The sequence below is a fragment of the Ammospiza nelsoni genome, chromosome 4 (assembly GCF_027579445.1).
Source record: "Ammospiza nelsoni isolate bAmmNel1 chromosome 4, bAmmNel1.pri, whole genome shotgun sequence".
Classification (NCBI taxonomy): domain Eukaryota; kingdom Metazoa; phylum Chordata; class Aves; order Passeriformes; family Passerellidae; genus Ammospiza; species Ammospiza nelsoni.
Genome location: NC_080636.1, coordinates 57,692,777 through 57,711,828, shown reverse-complemented (window position 1 = coordinate 57,711,828; position 19,052 = coordinate 57,692,777). Strand labels below are relative to the sequence as shown.

The 19,052-nt window shown below is 38.9% G+C and overlaps 1 long non-coding RNA gene across 1 annotated transcript in view; it reads right to left on the bottom strand.

The window, feature by feature from the left end:
- Window positions 1–11,339: 11,339 nt before the first annotated feature.
- The window catches only part of LOC132072770 (uncharacterized), a 52,435-nt gene continuing 44,722 nt past the window's right edge, over window positions 11,340–19,052 (bottom strand). The window contains exon 3 of the long non-coding RNA XR_009418385.1: window positions 11,340–12,109. This is a non-coding gene — a long non-coding RNA (uncharacterized LOC132072770). The remainder of the gene's footprint in view (window positions 12,110–19,052) is intronic.

Sequence of the window (19,052 nt, the reverse complement as noted above, 5' to 3'; positions counted from 1 at the left end):
CTGACTGTTCCTGGTCCTTGCAGTAGTCATCATCTGACTCCTGATCCCACCAATCCACTCTTTTATACCACTTGTTCTTATTTGCTATAGGTGTGGCCTGTTAACATCCGTCCTGCTCTTAATCTTTAGTAATTGGCTCAGCTGCAACTCATTGGGGGATAAGATTACATTCCATACCATCTTCATTTACCCATACTGTATCCCCCTACAAAATTACAATAAGGAGGACATGACAGCCAGTTCAGAATTCAGACACAAATACTGACAGTACTCTGAGCTAATAATAGGATTGTATTTTTAGTAGTTAAGCCAGATTTCTGGTTTCAGAAATTCTTGGACAGGGTGCCTATCTTCCCTAGATATAAGCATCTGGAGGATTAGAAGGGAGGCAGGGGCCAGCTGTGCCAAAAAGTGGGGGAGCCATGCTTAATATCGTCAGGAAATATCTGCCCTGTGCAATTGGTGACAAATAATTTACCTGTATGAGAAGAGGTTGGTGTCTGCAAGCAAGCAGTAGCAGACAAGAACAAGCAATAGAATCACATTTTCAAAATGAAGTATCATTCATAAAACACAATCCCCAAATTACCTATCTTGTAAGTCCAGTTTGATCCTGCATGTGTTCAATTTTTAATAGTGCAAATAAGTTTCCAATACATCCAAAAACTCTATACGTATTCCCTGACTTTAGAGCTGAAACTGTTTGAGGTTTTTCTAGTGCCTGATAGCAAATGAAAGCAGCAAATGTTCTGTAATCTCTGCAGCAGTGAAAGATCCCACTGAAGCAGCCTGCTGCTATGTCATGGACATTTGCAATAATCACATTTAGGAAGGGAATGTGACACCACTTGTTCAGAGTGATTGAGCTGTTGCAGAGGTTCGTGCTAGCTAATTAATCACCAGGACTGCTGAAGGGGAAGAATCTTTTCCAGACAGATTTCAAAGCATAGCTGGAACGAGCCTGAGAACTTTTTGTGCTTTCCCAGTGTGTGTGCAGAAAGCAGCAAATTGTGAGGCTGGCATTGGTCCTTGGTGATCAGCAGTGGGCTAACAGTGAAGCACTATTCTGCTGGGGCTGGAAACCCCACCCCAACACTGAATAAACAATACTCTGCCATGAATTTCCTCTGGTAAAAGGAAAATCAAGACAGAAAAACCATAGTAAATATCACACTATGAAGTATCGTGACAGGTAATCTGTGTAGTATTTAAAATATTGTAAAATTCACAGCTCTTTTTGAAGTTCCTGGGTTTTTTTTTCTTGAGAAATACATGGATTGACAGTAGCTTCCTGTCATTACTTTAGATACGGTCTTGTTTTGTTATCATTAACAATTAGGTGTGATGAGTACATTCAAAAAAATCTTACAAAACACTTTTCAGCTCTTAAGGCCCTGATCCTATAAAGCTTTATTCACATGCATGATGGTAAGCTCACAAACAGAGCTTCTCTGTGCGGCAGAAACAGCAGTAATCCAGTTTTCAGTACATTCCTATAGGGTAAAAATACTCCTTCTCAGATGACTCAAATTCTGCTCAGTAGGGGTTTTGAACTGCAAAAACTGAGTGTGCTTTCATCAATGCGGAAATAACAAAGTAGGGAAAATACTGTATCAAAGAGGAAAAGAGAAAAAATGCTTTCTAGAAAGGATAAACATCCAAGCAATAAGTCTGACACCAGCTCAGCAAGCTGTGTCCAACTTACAGCCCTCAAAAGGCTGGGCTGCTTGGAACCTGTTCCATCATCTTGCAAATCCAGAAGGAAGTTCTCCTATTGAATTAGTGGATAGCAGATTAGGTTTAGCACTTAGCAGACTACTAATTCCATACTCCATGAGACGTTTGCTACATTGAGCCACTAAATCAAAACAATTTGCCAAATCTAGTAAGTATCAGTAGAGATGCAAAAAAGTAGACCAATTGCCAAAGCTTTGGGACTCTGACGGAAATGTCTTTCCTGTTATTCCAGGGAGATTTTCCTGATTAGTCCCAGTGTACACACATGTTCTCAGCCTCTCAGTCCTCCTTCCCCCTTGCTGATACTGCATTCATGGACTTCCTCTAAATTTCCCTTCTGGCAGTTCTACCTTAAGAACACTGATTTTTTTTTTTTTTTTTCTTAGATCAAAATTTCCTATGACATTCCAAAGTGGAAATTTTCCCTTTCCAGATGACCACTGCTGCTTCAAAACAGACTGTACAAATTTTGATTATGGAAACAACATGTCAGATTTTTCAAAAAACATGACAGTGTTTTCTCAAAGAGGTTCACCCTGTCTTGGGGCACATCAATTGTAATTTTTTTTATTAAACCACAGCACAAATATCTCAGGGTTTATATTCTATTTTGGATTTAAAATACTCTACCACATTGGAAATGGGAAGAAGGGGGGGGGATGCAGGGAGGAGTCTATTCTGTTGCTCTTTCCTCTTTCTTTTCCTTCCCTCACTGTTCTGGGGTGAGGACAATTTGCCCTAAACCAGGACAAATAGCTAACACACACTATTCTGCACCATTTTCCAATGGTGTAGGAGGACCATGAATACCTGTTTGCTCCTGAAGGCTCCAGGAAGAAATTAATATGCCAAAAGACATATTTACCTGAAGGCTAATTCCAAGCAAGCATTCTGTCTCAGGGAAGCAGTAAAGATTGTGCCTGCTCCAAAAGGCATCATTACATGCTTCAGTAACTTTCTTACACTGAGGTTTGAAGGATATAATCTTTAAAAAATTCTCATGCCCATATCTAAGTCATTTTCCTAACTGGCAAAAGACATTTGCTGTTTCAGTATGTATTGCATTCCGTAGAAGGTTAAGCTGAATTCTTTCTGGAGAATTCTTTCTTTTCCCCAAAGAAGCACAGATTTCCTTTATCCAGGCCCACTGAAATGGCTACTCAAGTGGAAAGACACTACCCAAGTTATTGATCTAACTCAGATGAAGCAGGATCTCCTCACCCCACATTAATCAATCCCTTCATCAGCTACCAGCAATTGCAGGGAGGAGGAGGGTAGACACGTCTTGATTTCACTCACAGACTCCTCTCTGGGTACAAGGGGATTATCTTGCACCAGAATTAGGTACAATGGAAAATACCACACTGGATTCAACCCTTGAACCATCTGTATGAAGGAGCAAAATGCACAGGAGGACTTTCTGTTCTAGCTCCTTAACCCTACTCCAGCAAAAGGCAATTATTTTAAGTGTAATCCACCTTTTGGGAGGAAGAGGAGGATTATCTGTGTTGCAGTGCACAGACAAGGAGACTGAGGTAATGGAACACTATTTGGTTTCCACCAAAAAAAAGCTGTAGCATAAGAAAGAACCTCTCCCCAAGAGCAATCTGTGAAATGTATCTAAGATGCATTTGAGAATGGTTACAATCACATTTCTGAGCCTCCTGCCAGTGGCAGCTATCAGGATGAAATAGTATCAGTGACACAAACAGCATGACAGCATTATGTAAGAGATTATGAAGCCGTTTCAAACCTGCTTTGATACGGCATTAACAATCAGCGGGAAAAACTTTGTTTAATATTTCAACAACATGTTTAAAAGTTAAACACTTTCATTCCTCTGATGGTGCAAAAGCCTGAGCAGTACAGAGACAGGAAAAGGAGGAGATATTTCAGGTCTTTTGCCTACAGTCTGACAGAAATCTTGTACAAAAACATCCTTGCATCCCAACAAGATGGCCAGAATCGGCAGGAGACCTGATTTGCATCCATTCCCAATGCATTTCCTTATGGGCACACACTGTTTTCCCTTTCATTCTCATGACTTGAAAATAAAGTTTGGGCCTAGGCAAAGAAAGCAATTTTATAGACGCCAAATAGGGACAGGGAACCTGTCTCTAGGCTCTGATATCTTCTGAGCCTGGGGCCCAACCATGGACAAAATTTATTTCCTTGAGAACCTGCAGTTCTCATTTGAGAAGGACTCACTCTTCCACCTCAGGAAAATTTGCAAGACAGTAAGAGGGCAAGGCAGCATATTAAACCCTGGGGAAGATGGGACAAGAAAATGTACCCCTTGAAACATATTGGAGACAAATCAGTCAGCTCCCTGCTTAGAGACTGTGAAACCATAAATCAGTCTGGGTGAAAGCGAGAGTACCATCATTCCTTTTAATGACTCCCTCTCTCCACAGACACACTGGCAATTCAGGGCAAATATTTAATTCCCTTATGATGTTAGAAATTCTTCCAAATATCCTCTGCATTCCTTTCAACTCAAGGCATGCTTCCTGTTCCAAACAACTCCTTTTCTTTTCCAGCTGTTCCGTGCTTTCAAAATGAAAGCACAGAAATACTCTGAAAATGCAGACAGACTTTTAGAGGAGTAATGATGGAAGTAATGAGGCTTAGAGGGAAGCTATGAGTCATGGCAGTGCTCCACATAATTTCCTACAAATGCCAGATATGATGAGAACAGTTAATTCTGGCCATCGTATCCGCAGCCTCATCCAATGTGTGAGTGATGGTGAAGAGTATCCTCATGGTATCATTCAATCAACAGGCTTTTTTTCTGCCCCATCATCTCTTTGGACTGATCCCCTCATTCTAGATGACAAGTACATATTCTCTCAGTATTTTAAGCATATGAAAAGCAGTAACTGTTTCAGAATGGTGTCAGACATTTTTAAGTACCCTGATAAACTGTATGATATTTTGAAACCATTAGACTGACTTCCTATCCAGAATTTCATAACAAAATGAGAGTAACGTACAAATTAATATGTGGGATTTTTCTGTTATTGTGGGTGAATAACAATAAACCAATTACCCTACTCCATCAGTCAAGTTTACCACTGTCAGGACACGTTATCATCTTGGTATTCAAACAATCTTTGAGATCCTTTTCTGTTCAAAAATTTAGCACATATGAAAATTTGTTTCTCTCCTTGGCATATTTCTGGCAAAGTAAATTCATGCTATTAACAGGAAATGGTCTGAATTTTTTTCATTACTGTTACCACTGGAATTGTGATTACTAGAACAGAGATCTACCTCCTGCAGAAAAGGTCACAGGTCTGAAGTCTAGATACTGGTGGGGATTAAGGAACACCACTGCAAATATTTCCCTGTCATTTACTCATGGAAACACAGCCTCATCCTTTCAAATGTAGCTGTCATACTTTATTCTTGCACTCTATTAATCAAAATCATCAGTCACAAAACCATGATCACATTGTTGTACAATTAACCAAGTTTAGATAATTTGGGTAATGACTGCTGTATTATTTGGGTATTGTTACTGCAAGGAGATATGTGAACAGTCAATTTCCTACTGAATGTTTAATACATTTCTAATAGGCTGTTTATGCAGTTTTTGATGGCACACTAAATCATCCAGTATTTAACTGTGGCACAAAGATTGATTCAGCTTTGCAGTGGGTGTAGAACAACTGAATCCAAGCAAGAGCTGAAAAATGTGTAAGTTAAGATGTAAGGCTGCCATGCTAGACCTTAAAAGAATATGGAACATTTTCCTATAAAACTAAGATCTAGTTGGGTAAAGCCACATGCTGGATCTAGAGAATGAGTCATGGCCAGGATTCTTGACATGCTCCTGTTTTCTTTCTTTCTCTCCCCTCCCAGTCTGTCCATTTTGGCATACCTTTTATTTTCCACAAATTGAGCTTATTTTGACAACATGCCAAGTAAGGCACAGGTAACTGTTAAAATATTATTAAAAAAGAAAAAAGTAATTTCTGTGTTCTTTGGGACTTCCTACAGTGCCTTTAGCTACCTCTCTCTCAGCTGTGTAGTTGGATGCAGTAAAGATGCCACCAGGTCTATATTCCTCCACCAGGACAATGCCCACGTGGCACTTCACAAAAAGGAGAAAGGGCAGAAAGGGCATCCCCTGGATACAGTCCCACCCTGCACCCTGCCCCAGCCTGGCTGGCATCCAGGTAGGGACACAGGCTATCCCAGCATGATGCATTGCCCTGGGCTCAGCACACTGTAATTACCATCACACAGGTTCTACTCAGCTCCAGGTAAAACTTGAGGAGAAATCAGTTATGCCTTGTTCATGCCACATGAGCAGGAAAAATGAGTGGTTTCAATCTCCCTCACTGCCTTGCTGGTCAAAATTACTTTGTTGCTTTCCACCACCTGCATCTCTCTACACCTCGCCTTGATATCCCAAGACAGGAGCATCAGCCCTGACACTCAGCTAGAAGCCTCCAACTTCCTCCCTCTTTCCATCCTGATTGTATTAGGAGCTCAATGCCTCAATAATTTCCAAAAAAAGTTTGGTTTTCCACTACTTCTCAAGAACATGTAGTGAAAGGAAGGGGTGTAAAGGCTTCAAACTGAAAGACAGCAGGTTTAGATTAGATATTAGGAAGAAATTCTTTACTATGAGAGTGGTGAGGTACTGGAACAGGTTTCCCAGAGAAGTTATGTTTGCCTCATCATTGAAAGTCTTCAAGGTTGGATAGAATTCTAAACAACTTGGTCTAGTAAGAGTTTTCCCTGCCCTTGAATTAGATGACCTTTAAGGTCCCTTCCAACCAAAACCTCTCCAAATATTCTAGGACCCTAATGAAGAAAATGCAAGCCCTCAATCAGAATTAAGGAAATCCTGATGCAGCAGTGTTTTGTGCATATCACAATGTTTATGTGCTGCAGAAAAATATCACAATTCACTCGTACAAGGGCCACATCCTTAGAGATATTTAGGTACTAGACTTTTGCCTATTTATCAAGTGCCTAAATATCTGGAAAAAGATACCTACCCCTAACTGCCAGGGCATAGACACTAAGCTGTACAGTTAGCATTCCTCCTGATTTCACTAGGAGCTCTGTATAGTGAAGCCTTCCTTCCTCCACTGGCACATTTTGTATTTCTCTCCTAGGGAGCTGAATTGAAAATGTCAGTCATCCCCCGCTACAGAAAAACTTTGACACTCTAGGTTTAGAGAATGCACAGAGAGAGTCAGTAATTATTTATTCTTTTATGTATCTTTTATTTTTCATCCTTTGATTTCTGAGAATCACCAGCTAGATTTCCTGGCACAATAATTATAAATACTTCATGATAGTGTATGGATGTAAAAATTCTATTTGAAGTTTTGATGAGAGTCTGTGATGAAATGTTGGCGCACTGTTTTACTCATCTAGGGACTTCGATGCTACAGTAATTTTCAGAGCATAAAACTTCTGCATTTATACATTACTTCCCACTTCGTCCCTCATTACTTATCATTCACTTTTTCAGCTCAGAGTGTCATCTCCCAGCAGATAATTCCACCAATGTTTTTAATGTGGCACATACTCTAAAACTAGAAGGAAGAGAGCCAGACGAGGGGACATATACTTGGCAAGAACACACACATATGAAAGCTTATTGCAGTACTAGAAACATCAAGCAAATGACAAGCTGAAAGTTACCTGTACCCCTGACAAGCAGAGAATGCTGTACAGCACAGGAGGGAAATGTAGCCTGCTCTGCACACAGCTCCACAGAGGAAAAGAAAAGCAATTTCCAAGACTAAACTGCTTTTTAGTCCTGAAAGTCACCACAAAGGTCTATACTTTTGTTTCCTACATTTTCACCTCTAGTTTCCAGAGGCTGGATGACAGGGTTCTTAAATATGTGATGCCAAAAATCCAAAACAAAGTACTTTTATTTTAAGTTGCAGCTGCTAAAGTAGAACTGTAAATTTATCAGCAATGCAAGGCTGGTTTTCAGTTCTGAAATTCAAGTTGGAAAAGCTCAGGCTGTGGCTGGAACTGGTGTCTATCACCTCCCCTGCATGCCTCTTGCAAAAGACATGCAAGAATATTGAGAAGAAAACTCATCCTTAAAGGAGCACCTTGGACTAGAAAATTACAGCAAAACAGTGGCAACCCAACAGCCTGGCAAATGCAACATGGAGCAATCTACAGAACATGAGAGGGAAAAGCATACACAGAGTATAAACTCCTAATCTTTTGTCACTGAAAAATGTATGCAGCAATTAACTCTATGCTGAAAAACCTGTAATTCAAAGATAAAAAACACTAAGGTTTTAGTCATGAGCCCTCTGACACAGCTGAGAAATATATCAGAGAAAAGATACAGCAATATAGTGCTTAGCAGATGCAGCTCAGGAGGAAAGCAGCAGAGATCCGATGGTCAAGAGAGCAGGGTCAGAAACGGAGCCAGATCTGGCCCTGCTGCTCTGCAAGTACAGCTCCAGCTGAACCAGGACCAGAGGTGACTTCCCTGCAAAACGGGAAAACCATTTACTGCCTTGCACACAGCCGCCCATCTTGGTTCAGCAGCAGCCTTTAGAAGATGAAGAACTTTTCACTTCACCTGAAGCCTGAGGTGAAGTGAAAAGTTCAAAAGCAGCCCATGTGCCTTTTCTTTCCCATTTCATACTTAACACCCATTCATCAGGCCATTAAAAATTTGCAGATCACACAAGCAAACGGCTTGAAGCAGGGATGCAGAAGGATCAGGAACATAGGCCTCTGAAGTAGTTATATCAAAAGCATTGGCAGCAATGAGCTTCAGGAGAAGGAAATGTTACCTTAAACAAGGGCAATGACAACATGGATTTCAGGAAAAGAAAAAAAAAAAACCTCGGTTTTACTTCATCCCTTCAAAAATCACATCAGTAGTTCTGAGGCAGAGACCAAAGTGTATGTGTAACTAATATTTCTTAACACTATTAGAGATTTTATTAAAATTGTCACCTAAACTTAGTATTTAATTTTTACATTTTACTCAATGCTTATGATTTGTTTATAATGGTGGCACTTTCAAATCCACAGAAGGAGATAGTGAACAACCAATACAGAAACTTTTATCAGAAAGGTACCTAAATCTGCCAGAGTTCAGGAAGAAAGATGGCAAGAAACAGCTTTGTTCACTTCACAAATTATCACCTCTTTCTGCTTCTTCCCTGAACTGATCTACCTCAAATGTGCTTTTCAGGCTTGACTCAAGAAAACATTTCCATCACATTTAAATTAAAATAATAAAAACAGTTCCTCCTTTGAAGTCTTGATTAGCATGCATTATATCAATTTCCAGCATGGAAATGACACTGACACTTTTAGATTTTCATTATGAATGTCACACTCAGAAAGAACTAAAAACCACAATGAGATGATTCAATGTGAAAACAGTCTTTAAAAATAAAAGACAGAGAAATTCTGATGAGAATGGGGAATAAACCAGTCAAATCTTGATGGGAGAAAGTGCTATGCAGAATGGAATAGGGGAAAGCCTTCTCTTATTAAAAAACCTTTAAAATCATACACTTGGTTGCAATTCAGTTGCTTTCTGTCTTAGTCATGAAAAGTAAACACTCAATCCCATATGCATCAAGACTGGAAAAATCAGAGGCACTTTTCCTTATAAAGCACTTGATTCACTGGACCTTTACATAATTCACTGAAAGTGCAGAGGATATCCAGAGAACTGTCACTCAAGACACTTTCCATTGCCCCATTTGTAAAAAAGCCCTTACATGGGATTATGTAAATTATGTTAATATGAACACACTTATGTATGAACACAAGCCTGTGCCATTTCTGAGGCCCACATACTCTCTCACATTTTTTATTTTATGAAGAACACAAAAACATGACTGCCAAGTTTTCAAGTTATCAACACTACAAATGAGCTTTTTCCATTTGATCATTAATAAAAAAATAGAAATGGTAATAAAAAATAGAAATGGTAATGGACTATATACTAGTTTCAGCCCATTTAAAAATACCTTTTACTTGATGCATTATGTTTTTATATATCCCAGTCAAATTAAGCAGAGGCTGGCAACTGCATATGGCAATCTGATTAATGCCATAATATGATTTATGTGCTTCATTTTAGTACATTGGGTCATTCTGATTTTTTAAACATATTCCTACAGATGTGAATGAGCACCACATTAAATTCTGTCTCAGACAAAAATCTCCCATTGAGATTGAAATGGCTGAACATTTTCATTTAATGGGGATTGCTTAAGGGACTTGAGTCAGATATTTTTTTAAAGGCAGCCCAACTGCCATCTAAAGGAATTTCCAGAAAAGGCAGTACTAGCAAATAGCAGACATTTTAAAGACACTAAATAGCCATTAAACCGTGCATGTAGCCACATGAAACCTGCACAGGATACAGATATTTTCAGGCCTGTCAGTCTTCTGGGGCTACACCTACTTGTACCAAAGCCCACTGGCATCAGTTTATCCCAGCTGAGATTTTGATACAGGCCCCAGTGCATTTCCACATTTGCATGAGCAACAGAGCCAAAGACCATGCATCCCAGACAAAGGTGAGATTCCAAATCACTCAGCACTGAGGATCAGCTAGCAAAGGCACAGAACCTCATTGTATTTCTTTCCCCTTACAGCAGCTACTAATAGCACAAGATGAATCTACTGGATCAAGCATCCCCAACCACTTTCAGCTATTTTTTGTACTAAACACACGCAGGAACCTGTCAAGATGGAATGAAATACCTCTTTTTACTGCTGAGCTCTTGGAATGTTAAGAGAAGTAATAACTTGGAGTAATGGAACTTTTTTTTTGCTGTGAGATTCTGTCAAGAATATTTTTTATAATTTGTTAATCATTACTCTTTTTAACAAATCCACAGAACTGAAGGAGAAGGAATAGTTTTCTAGTCCTTACCTTGGAGTTTTCAGGTGTCCCTAACACTGCTTCTTCTCATGCTGAATGGCAAACAGAATTAAGCCATTACTGAGTGCTGTGAAAATCCAGCTCACTAGTGACTACTTGAATCATCCAAATACTTTCCCATTCCAATAGTTTCAGAACTAACATGGGAAAGTGAGCCAAAAACAGAGTAGGAATGGATAATCAAAATATTTTTTAGATTTCTGAAAACTTTCAACAAGCCTCTCTAACCAGGGGATGGAGGGTGACAACAAGCTAAAAATGCATCTAGACCATTCTGCTGACATTTTTTAGTTTACAAATACATGTTTCGTTCAATTTCATATATTTCTGTTTTAAAGAATGAGCATGTAACATTTACCTTTAAACTATCTCTGCAAAAGCTTCCTGTTTTATCTCTTCTCCTTGTAGTTTTATAAATGTTTAGGCCTACCTAATACTAAAGACAACTCAATTCATTAACTTTAATTATAAGGGATTGGAGTCAGGAATTAATTTATTGCTTAAGTGTACACAGTAATTATTACTGATGTTAAAAAGGATATTTAATCACTAAGAGGCTCCTATTGAATTATTGCTGACAGCATTGGCACCAGATTACCAAAACTGTGTCTTCAAGGTTCATCAGGATCACACAGACATATGGGGTTTTTTCATTTCTTTATTTTTACATTTTTCACTTTCCCTTGTTTTGTGAGCCAACAGAAATTTTGGCTCCTTGCTGCTGAGATGCCACTGCCAACCATCAGCAAAACCATCCCTCTCTCCTTTAACTGTTTAAATTGTATCTGAGCTGGTTTCCTAATTCATTCCCTATCATTAATAAAATTATTTATTATTCCTATTTTGCTTTTCAATGTTTTCTCCTCTAAGAAACTAAACACAAAGTAGTCAAAGCAATACAATCTTCTCTCCAGTATATGTTATTTTGGACAGACTGGTAAAAGTTGTGATCTCATGCTTATTAGACATATCTAGGTTAATTAAAGGATCAAGAGACGGTGGGTGGTATCAGGAGGCACGACAAAGTTATTACAGCTGCAACACGTGCAACATGTCTCAGCAGTGCAGCATGTGCAATGTCTCAGCAAGACCAAAATTTTGGACTGCTGACCAAGCAAGAGGTTACTCTGATACTCTGCAGTGAAGATCATCCATCATGAATCTACAGTTCACCCTTTCATTCCCTTTCCTCTGTCAGAACAGGAAGTAGCAACTTGAAATAAGATCATTTCTTCCATGCCTTGGAGCTTCCAAAGTGTTTATAACATGATCATTATGACATTGCCTTTTTCTGTTCAGGAGAGTGGTGTAATATATATCCATTTCAAAAGGCATACAACAACAGAACTTCACATATCCTATTCTATCTTGTCTAATTTTGCCTAGGAGCTTTCTACCTAATAGATACACAAAGCTGTTAGGTTCTAGAAAGCAGTCTTCTTTTTGTCAGCTCTTGTTCTAAAAAGAAAACTCAATCAATCCTGAAATCAGGATGTGTGTTAATATTCTAAGGCAAAACTAGGAAGGTGCATTGTTCTTATGCAGTGTAGAATTAAGGGTGAGGTTATTTAGGGAGTGTGTTCTTACAGCAGGAAATGTTCCAGCTCATTATTCCTCCATTAAGTCACAGAAACAGTTAAAAAACAAGAATTATTCTTTTACTCACCTGTGCTTCATAAACTCATTTGACTGGTAGCAAGCTGTCTAAAATATGTTACAACAAATAATGGTAAGCGACTTTACAGGCATAATTATTATACAGCATTTACGGATTGTTTTCCCTGTGAATAAGAGGTTGCTTAGCTGTTTTATTTTAAAAAATCCAAAAAGTATAAATAAAAAAATGGGTTTTAATATTTATGAAAAATCAAAATAATAGTCTTTTTTATTTACATATATAAAGAATTCAATGCTAAACTAAATCTTGCTTTTCCTATTATTCCTTAACTACTTCGAAAAGCTCTGTTGTACTGAGATAATTTTTAAATTAAAAAAAAAATCCTAATTAATGCAAGCAACTAAGATATTTCTAAAATCTTTCCTTCATTTCATTTCTATCAGCTTAGCTCTCTAGCCAGCTCAGAACATATCTCTTCCCTTTTGGGGAAGTAGAAATACTAGATTGTTGCATTCAGAAGCAGAAGATCTAGGAGAAAAACCTTAAAAACTATCCAGGTTCTCAGTCTCATTTCCCTTTCCCTGGAGACTGAGCACCTGTGTGTTTTATCTGGTTTTCCTGCAGATACATGGCACAATTTCTCAGGAGACCATGAAATGGCTTAAAGCCATGCCTGTGCCAGCCACAGGAGGAGACTGCTGAGTTCTTATGGGAGTAAGAGAAAATAGAAGCCCAGGCCAGCTACTCCTGCTTCTGCTCTCAGAAACATTGTTTGTAGAGGCTTTAACCACTCTCTCAAAACCAGATGCAGTTTGCTTCCACTCCATCCTGGCTATGTCACAGGCCAGTAGCATGATTTTCCCAAAATTTAGAATAAGCAAGGAAGGCAGTGCAAAGGTTGTGGCAATTCTCCGGCCAGAGCCAGCCCTTCCTCCCTGCACTTTTGCTGAACTTGAACCAGTATCAAGCTTAAGTGCCTGGCTACAAACATGATATGTCTTTGGCAGACAAGTTATTTTTCTTCAGTCTTCTGGAAATTAAGCAGGGCTTTTTTATTCAGCCTAATAAAGATATGCCAAATCAGAAACAAAAATATGACTCTGGGGCAAATAAAAAACTTTAATTGCTCATGAAATGGCTTCTTGCAAAGAAATAAATAAATTTGAAAAAGAGAAAAAAAGAAAAGAAATATTTTACCCAGTGGATTCCTTCTCTCTATGTTTTATGGGAAACTGAGCAAGTCAGTAAATCTCAACAGGAAGCAGAAATCACAGAGAGTAAGAAATTCTCTGCTGCAGTGAGTTTCTCACAAAGCCTTCCAAGCTTAGGAACCAGCATGTGTATGGTATTCCAGTATTTGCCAACATGCCTCAAAGTCTGCAGAGGTATATTACAAAATTGTGCTTCTCTATAACTGTGTTTTTCCACCACAGCCAGTACTAATAGAAGAGAACTGTTAATAGACAAAAAATATGAGATCACCACCAGTCTACTATTATCCTACAATTCTACTAACTGGTTGTTATCAAGGTGTGTATTTCCTATACACTACACAGCCAGCCTGTAATTTTTGAGAATGCTTTTTGGGAAAACACACAGTTGGCAAGGCAGTCCCACTAGATCAGCTCCCAGAGGTGATCCATTCCTACCCATCTATGCTCACTCCTTGTCAGACTCAGTGAATACTAAATTCAGGAGAACACAAAGATGCCTTAAAGCTTCACAATGGCACACATGGAAAAGAGGAGTTGCCTCCCATTAACTGTGTTAATTAAACATTGAAAGGAGAATCACATGGCCTTCAAGGGCCCATTACCTATAAATACATAAAAATTCAGGAAATGCACAGTGCCTAAGACAAGGAAGCCAGAAGAAGGTGATCACCATCTCCTTCATCTGATCTTTTTTCAATCCACCAATCATGGCCCTCACCTCCTAAGTGACAAACAAGCTCATAACATTTGTCAGACCCTTAAAGGCTTCATCCACATAACAGTTAAGTTGTTCTGGTGCTTAAATACATTCCCTGCCAAAACAGTCCCTGCCTTATTCCTAGCTTCTGGCTAGTCTGTGTTCTGCACAAACATGTAAACTTCAAATTAGTTTTTTTTGTTGTTGCCAAGCTTTTTTGTCTTCCATATGTGAATGAATAAAATGCATCCATTTAACTTGCAAAATGGCTCCTATTGGGATAATAAAATCTCTGTATCAGCTGACATGGTGACCTGTAATTCCAGAGCTGAATTGGACATCCTTGATCAGGACAACACTCAAAAGAAAAGAAGCAGCCAAGTTGTGGGGAGGAAAAAAAAATTAAAGTGATTTGATAAGAGCTGCAAGTGATATAACTTTTGCACAGGTCCTAGTGACTTGGAAATAAGTTTGATTAATTATCTTCACTTGCCAATATTTTTAGAGAAAGTGTAAAGTATGTGCAGAAAGTGTGCAGATTTTATATAAATGCACATACTTGGCTGTGTAAATGATGTCTTTGTCCCCCACTTAAGAATGAAGGCGATAGCATCATCCAATCAAAGAAAGAAGCAAGAGCAGTTCAAGGGGAGAATTATTTTTATTGTAAATTTCCAGAGGGAATTAACCAATTTTCTGTATTATGATAGAATCAGCATATTGTAGATTGAACCTGTAGATAATGTCAGAGCAGAAGAGACGCTTTCAGCCTTGTGTGCCTGCTGAATCTCAAACACAAAGGGCTGCCGTGCTTCTGTTTGCTCTGCAGTTTTCTCATCAATGTGCACATTATTGGACCTTACTGTGGTTGCAATGAACACTTCAGCCTGGCTGTTGAAAGAAGTGAAAATACCCCTTGGATCTTATGCGATGCAGAACTTGGCAATGACTGTCCCTCACTTCAGTGCATGTGTGATGGTGAAAGAACAGGAAGGAAATGAGATCATGGTCATATTCAAAGAATTTTTTTGAGCATGGATATATGCCATGCTGTTTAAAATATTCAGAAAGTCTTTTATTATTATTATTATTATTGCTATCCTACAATCTAATGCTGAATATGATTACTTCAAACAGAAAAGAAGTTGGCAGGGAACTGACATGAAAATAAGGGAAATACTGAATATATAGGAAAAGCAAGAGAGAGCTCATAACCTTCAAATCCTGCTTCCCTACATTCAATTAGCATTCACATTTTAATATGTCTCCTGCAATGCTCAGGAAAATGACACAGTGCCCTTCTGGATATATTTTATTGAAATTGGTGGCTTCAGTCCTAGATGTAATGAAATAGGCATTAGAGATGATATTTTACTCTTCGGGTTTGAATTAATTTTGAGAAAAGCAGGTGTGAATGAATAGGAAAAAGGATGGTACAGAACTACTCACATAGCAATCACCTAAACCTAGCATACAGGTAAATTTGGTTTTGCTGCAGAAAGGGCATGCCTCCCAGTTTCCTACTGGAGTTTCTACCTGTTATCCTGGTTTCTTAAGAAGCAGATAAGGCAGACCACCACAACTGCTAGTCTTGAGGGCACTGAGATAGGTCCAGTTTTGTAAGGCTGGAAATACATGATGCATTTCACATCCAGGAGGCAAAAACAAAAACAAAAAAAAAAAGGAAAATAAAATTGAGTAGCCCCAGCCTCGGGGGCTACTTGTTAATTACTGGCCCCAAGACTCAGGTATTACAGCTGTTGAGAATCCATTCTACCTTCTAATTTCAACTCTGGTACAACACACTTCCTTATTTAATCTTCAGTGTGGAGTGAATCTGTAATTACTCTTGAATATTTCAGTCATTAATTATCTTGATCATTCAAAATGAAGCAGTGCTTTCAACTTTTCATTACTGTATGTTGTTGTTCCTTTGCTTGAAGGCTGGACACCTGTTACTGTATTTATCAAACATTCAAAGACACATTACTAGACTGTGATCAGGTTTTCTTTGAGGAAATATAATTCATAACCAAGCATGTTTTTAAATAATAGCTTGGTTTTCAGGTCCTTAGTTATCTTCCTCACAGTTCTCCTCAATTTTCTCACTGATTCTTTTGCTATCAACATGAAAATCAAAGATGCATTCCAGCAGTAGTCCTAACAGCAACAAAGCACAGTTTAAACCTTGTACCCCTGTGGTACAATTGATCTTTATACACTTGGAATTCATGTAAGTATCTTGACTCATAAGCACTGTAGGACATCCATCATTCAATATCCCATTCATAAACCAGAGTCCCCAGCTACCTTCTGGAGATCTGATGTCCTAGGACAGAGCACCCACCCGTGTATGTACAGGGAGCATTCTGTGCCTTTTCACAAAATTGTGCTGGAACGCACAATGTTTGCAGATCTGGAATAAGCTGCATACAGCCTGCTATGATTTCCACTTCTTTTTTATTTGCTATTCCTTTAGCCTTAATGTCATCTGTAGATTTTATCAGTAAGGATTTTAGCTTTGTTTGATGAAAATGTCATACAGGCAGAGCCAAGGACTAACTCATCCAAGCCCCTACCCAACAATCTTAGATTTACACTTTCATTATAAGTTGTTTAATATCGACCATATTGATATTACTTATTTCTGCCTCTTAAGTAAAATGTCATGCAATACCATGTCTGTACTCCATCTTTTCTGCAAACTAGATATAGAAACACTTTTCTGCTTTTCAGAGATATGAGAGTCTGTACTGAAGCACTTTGATACCATGACATTAACAGGCAACAAAGAAATGCAGATATCTGCTTTTAAACCACGTCCATTCAACTTTCTCACAGGAAAGTAACTGTTGAAAAGCATTTACTGCCTTAGCACAAGACTTCACCGCTGGGAAAACAGAGTGAAGATATCACTATTTTTGAAAAGTCAGCCCCAAGAGTTTCTGTAAAGAAAGAGTCCTGAAATCAGAGAGACCAAGAACTGAAGGTAGGGCTCACTGCTAGAAAAGCAGGCAAAGACCTTGTCATGTCAGAGTGCAAATACTGGGGGAGAAATATAAATATGTGGAAGGCTGGGGCTTAAAAATAGGTATGAATGCAGCAGGCCTGTACTAAACAGCAGAGATAATTTTTCAGTCTGGAAACAAATTCTTCAGGTCCTGGATTCTTGGAGGCACACTTTCCAGTATGCCCTAGTTTGCCCAGCTGAGGAAAAATAAGCATCAATTCAAATCCCTTGGTGTTATTGCCTGCTGAAACCAAGTCTTTCTACTGTAACCTTCAGAGAGAATCCTTAACAAAATGCACAGTCTAAAGCTGTATGGATGAAGTTTCAAAACTGCTCAGCACCCCACAGCTCCCTTTGTTCTCGATGGGGGAGCTCTTCTCCCTTGTTCTGAGCAAGAGCAGCTATGAGCACTTCCAAAAGACTAGTCCATAATCTCAAAACCCCTTCAATTTGCAGGATCAAAAATAACTTCTGCAATGCATGCGAATTATAGTGAAAGGGGTGTAATTCACACCAAAGCTGGGTAAATTATTTGTTTATTTATTTAGTGTTGCCTCTTAAGCAAAGTAACAAGGCAGTTTTAGTACCGAGAAACAAATTGCAATAAAGAGAAGTAATACTGAGACACTACAATTATAGAAATAACTGAAAAAATTTTGAAACCTTTGGTTTTTTTTCTGAAATACAGTATATAAGCTTGCAGAATTGCTTCAAGCATAGCAGTTGTTTACTGAAAGAAGCGATTACCATAAAAAGACAGGGACATTTCTAACATCTGAGGAATTGCGCAGTGTCCTGTCCCTGTAATAGACACATGAGAAAATTCTTGCAGTCTCCCTGATCAGCAGCATCAAGAAGTCATGCAGCATGCTAGCAATATAACTGGAAAGAAAACACAAGCCCTTGTATGCACCCATTAGTGCTCTGTCCACTGATAAATCAATAATTCTGAGAGGGCATCATCTCCTTGAAGGTTCAGAAAGGCAGAGATGCAGGACAACAAAGCACCTTAGGAAGATGTCTAGAGTCATCTTTATCCTCTGCAAAAGCATGTCCAGGCTTTTCCTACAGCATCTCTGCTGCCTGAGACTCTGCATCATACCCAGGCAGCACAAGCTCTTACCAGTCTTATTGTTAGGGTGTTTCACCTAACACATCTTATCTAAATCATCCCTTTTCAAGTTCAGCCTTATCACTGCTTGTCCCATCAGTGCAGCAGCCTTTCATAAACCTGCAAACAGTTACAGCTCTCCTTGATTTTCCCTTCACAAGGAAACCCTTCCCTTCACCAATGGCAGAATATTCCTTCTCCACAGTTAAACACAAGAACCTATGAAATGAAACGGCAGAAGGTGCAGTAGGTAGGACAAGGGTCTTGCTCCTCTAGGTCCTGTGATCAATGTGCTTTCTTTTGTGTACTTAGGTGCTAGTACTCAGCTAGTGTTTCTAGATGTCATTTTAGCAAAAAATCCCCAAAGTGTAGGTTGGTGTTTCACCCTAGCTGGAGAATCATGACTGGCCTCAAATGGCTGAAAATCCTCTTTAGCTTGTGATAATACACAGGTCCAACTCCCACAGAGCACTCACAGAAAGTCAGGCAGAGCCAATATTTCCTTAGGAAACTGATTTTGTTTCTGCTTGGTTCCCTCCACAAATTCCAATATAGTCAGTTCCTATCTAAAATTTTCAAGCTAGAAACATTACACAACAATAAAATTGGGAGGTGAGGGATGTGGGGGGTGTGGAGAGGAAACAATTAGTTCAAGAATCCACTGTATAATATGCAAGGTATGTGAATAAGCATGCTAATCCTTTCCTGGATTTCTTTTGCAGGAACTCAGCACCAGCCTATGCAAATGCAC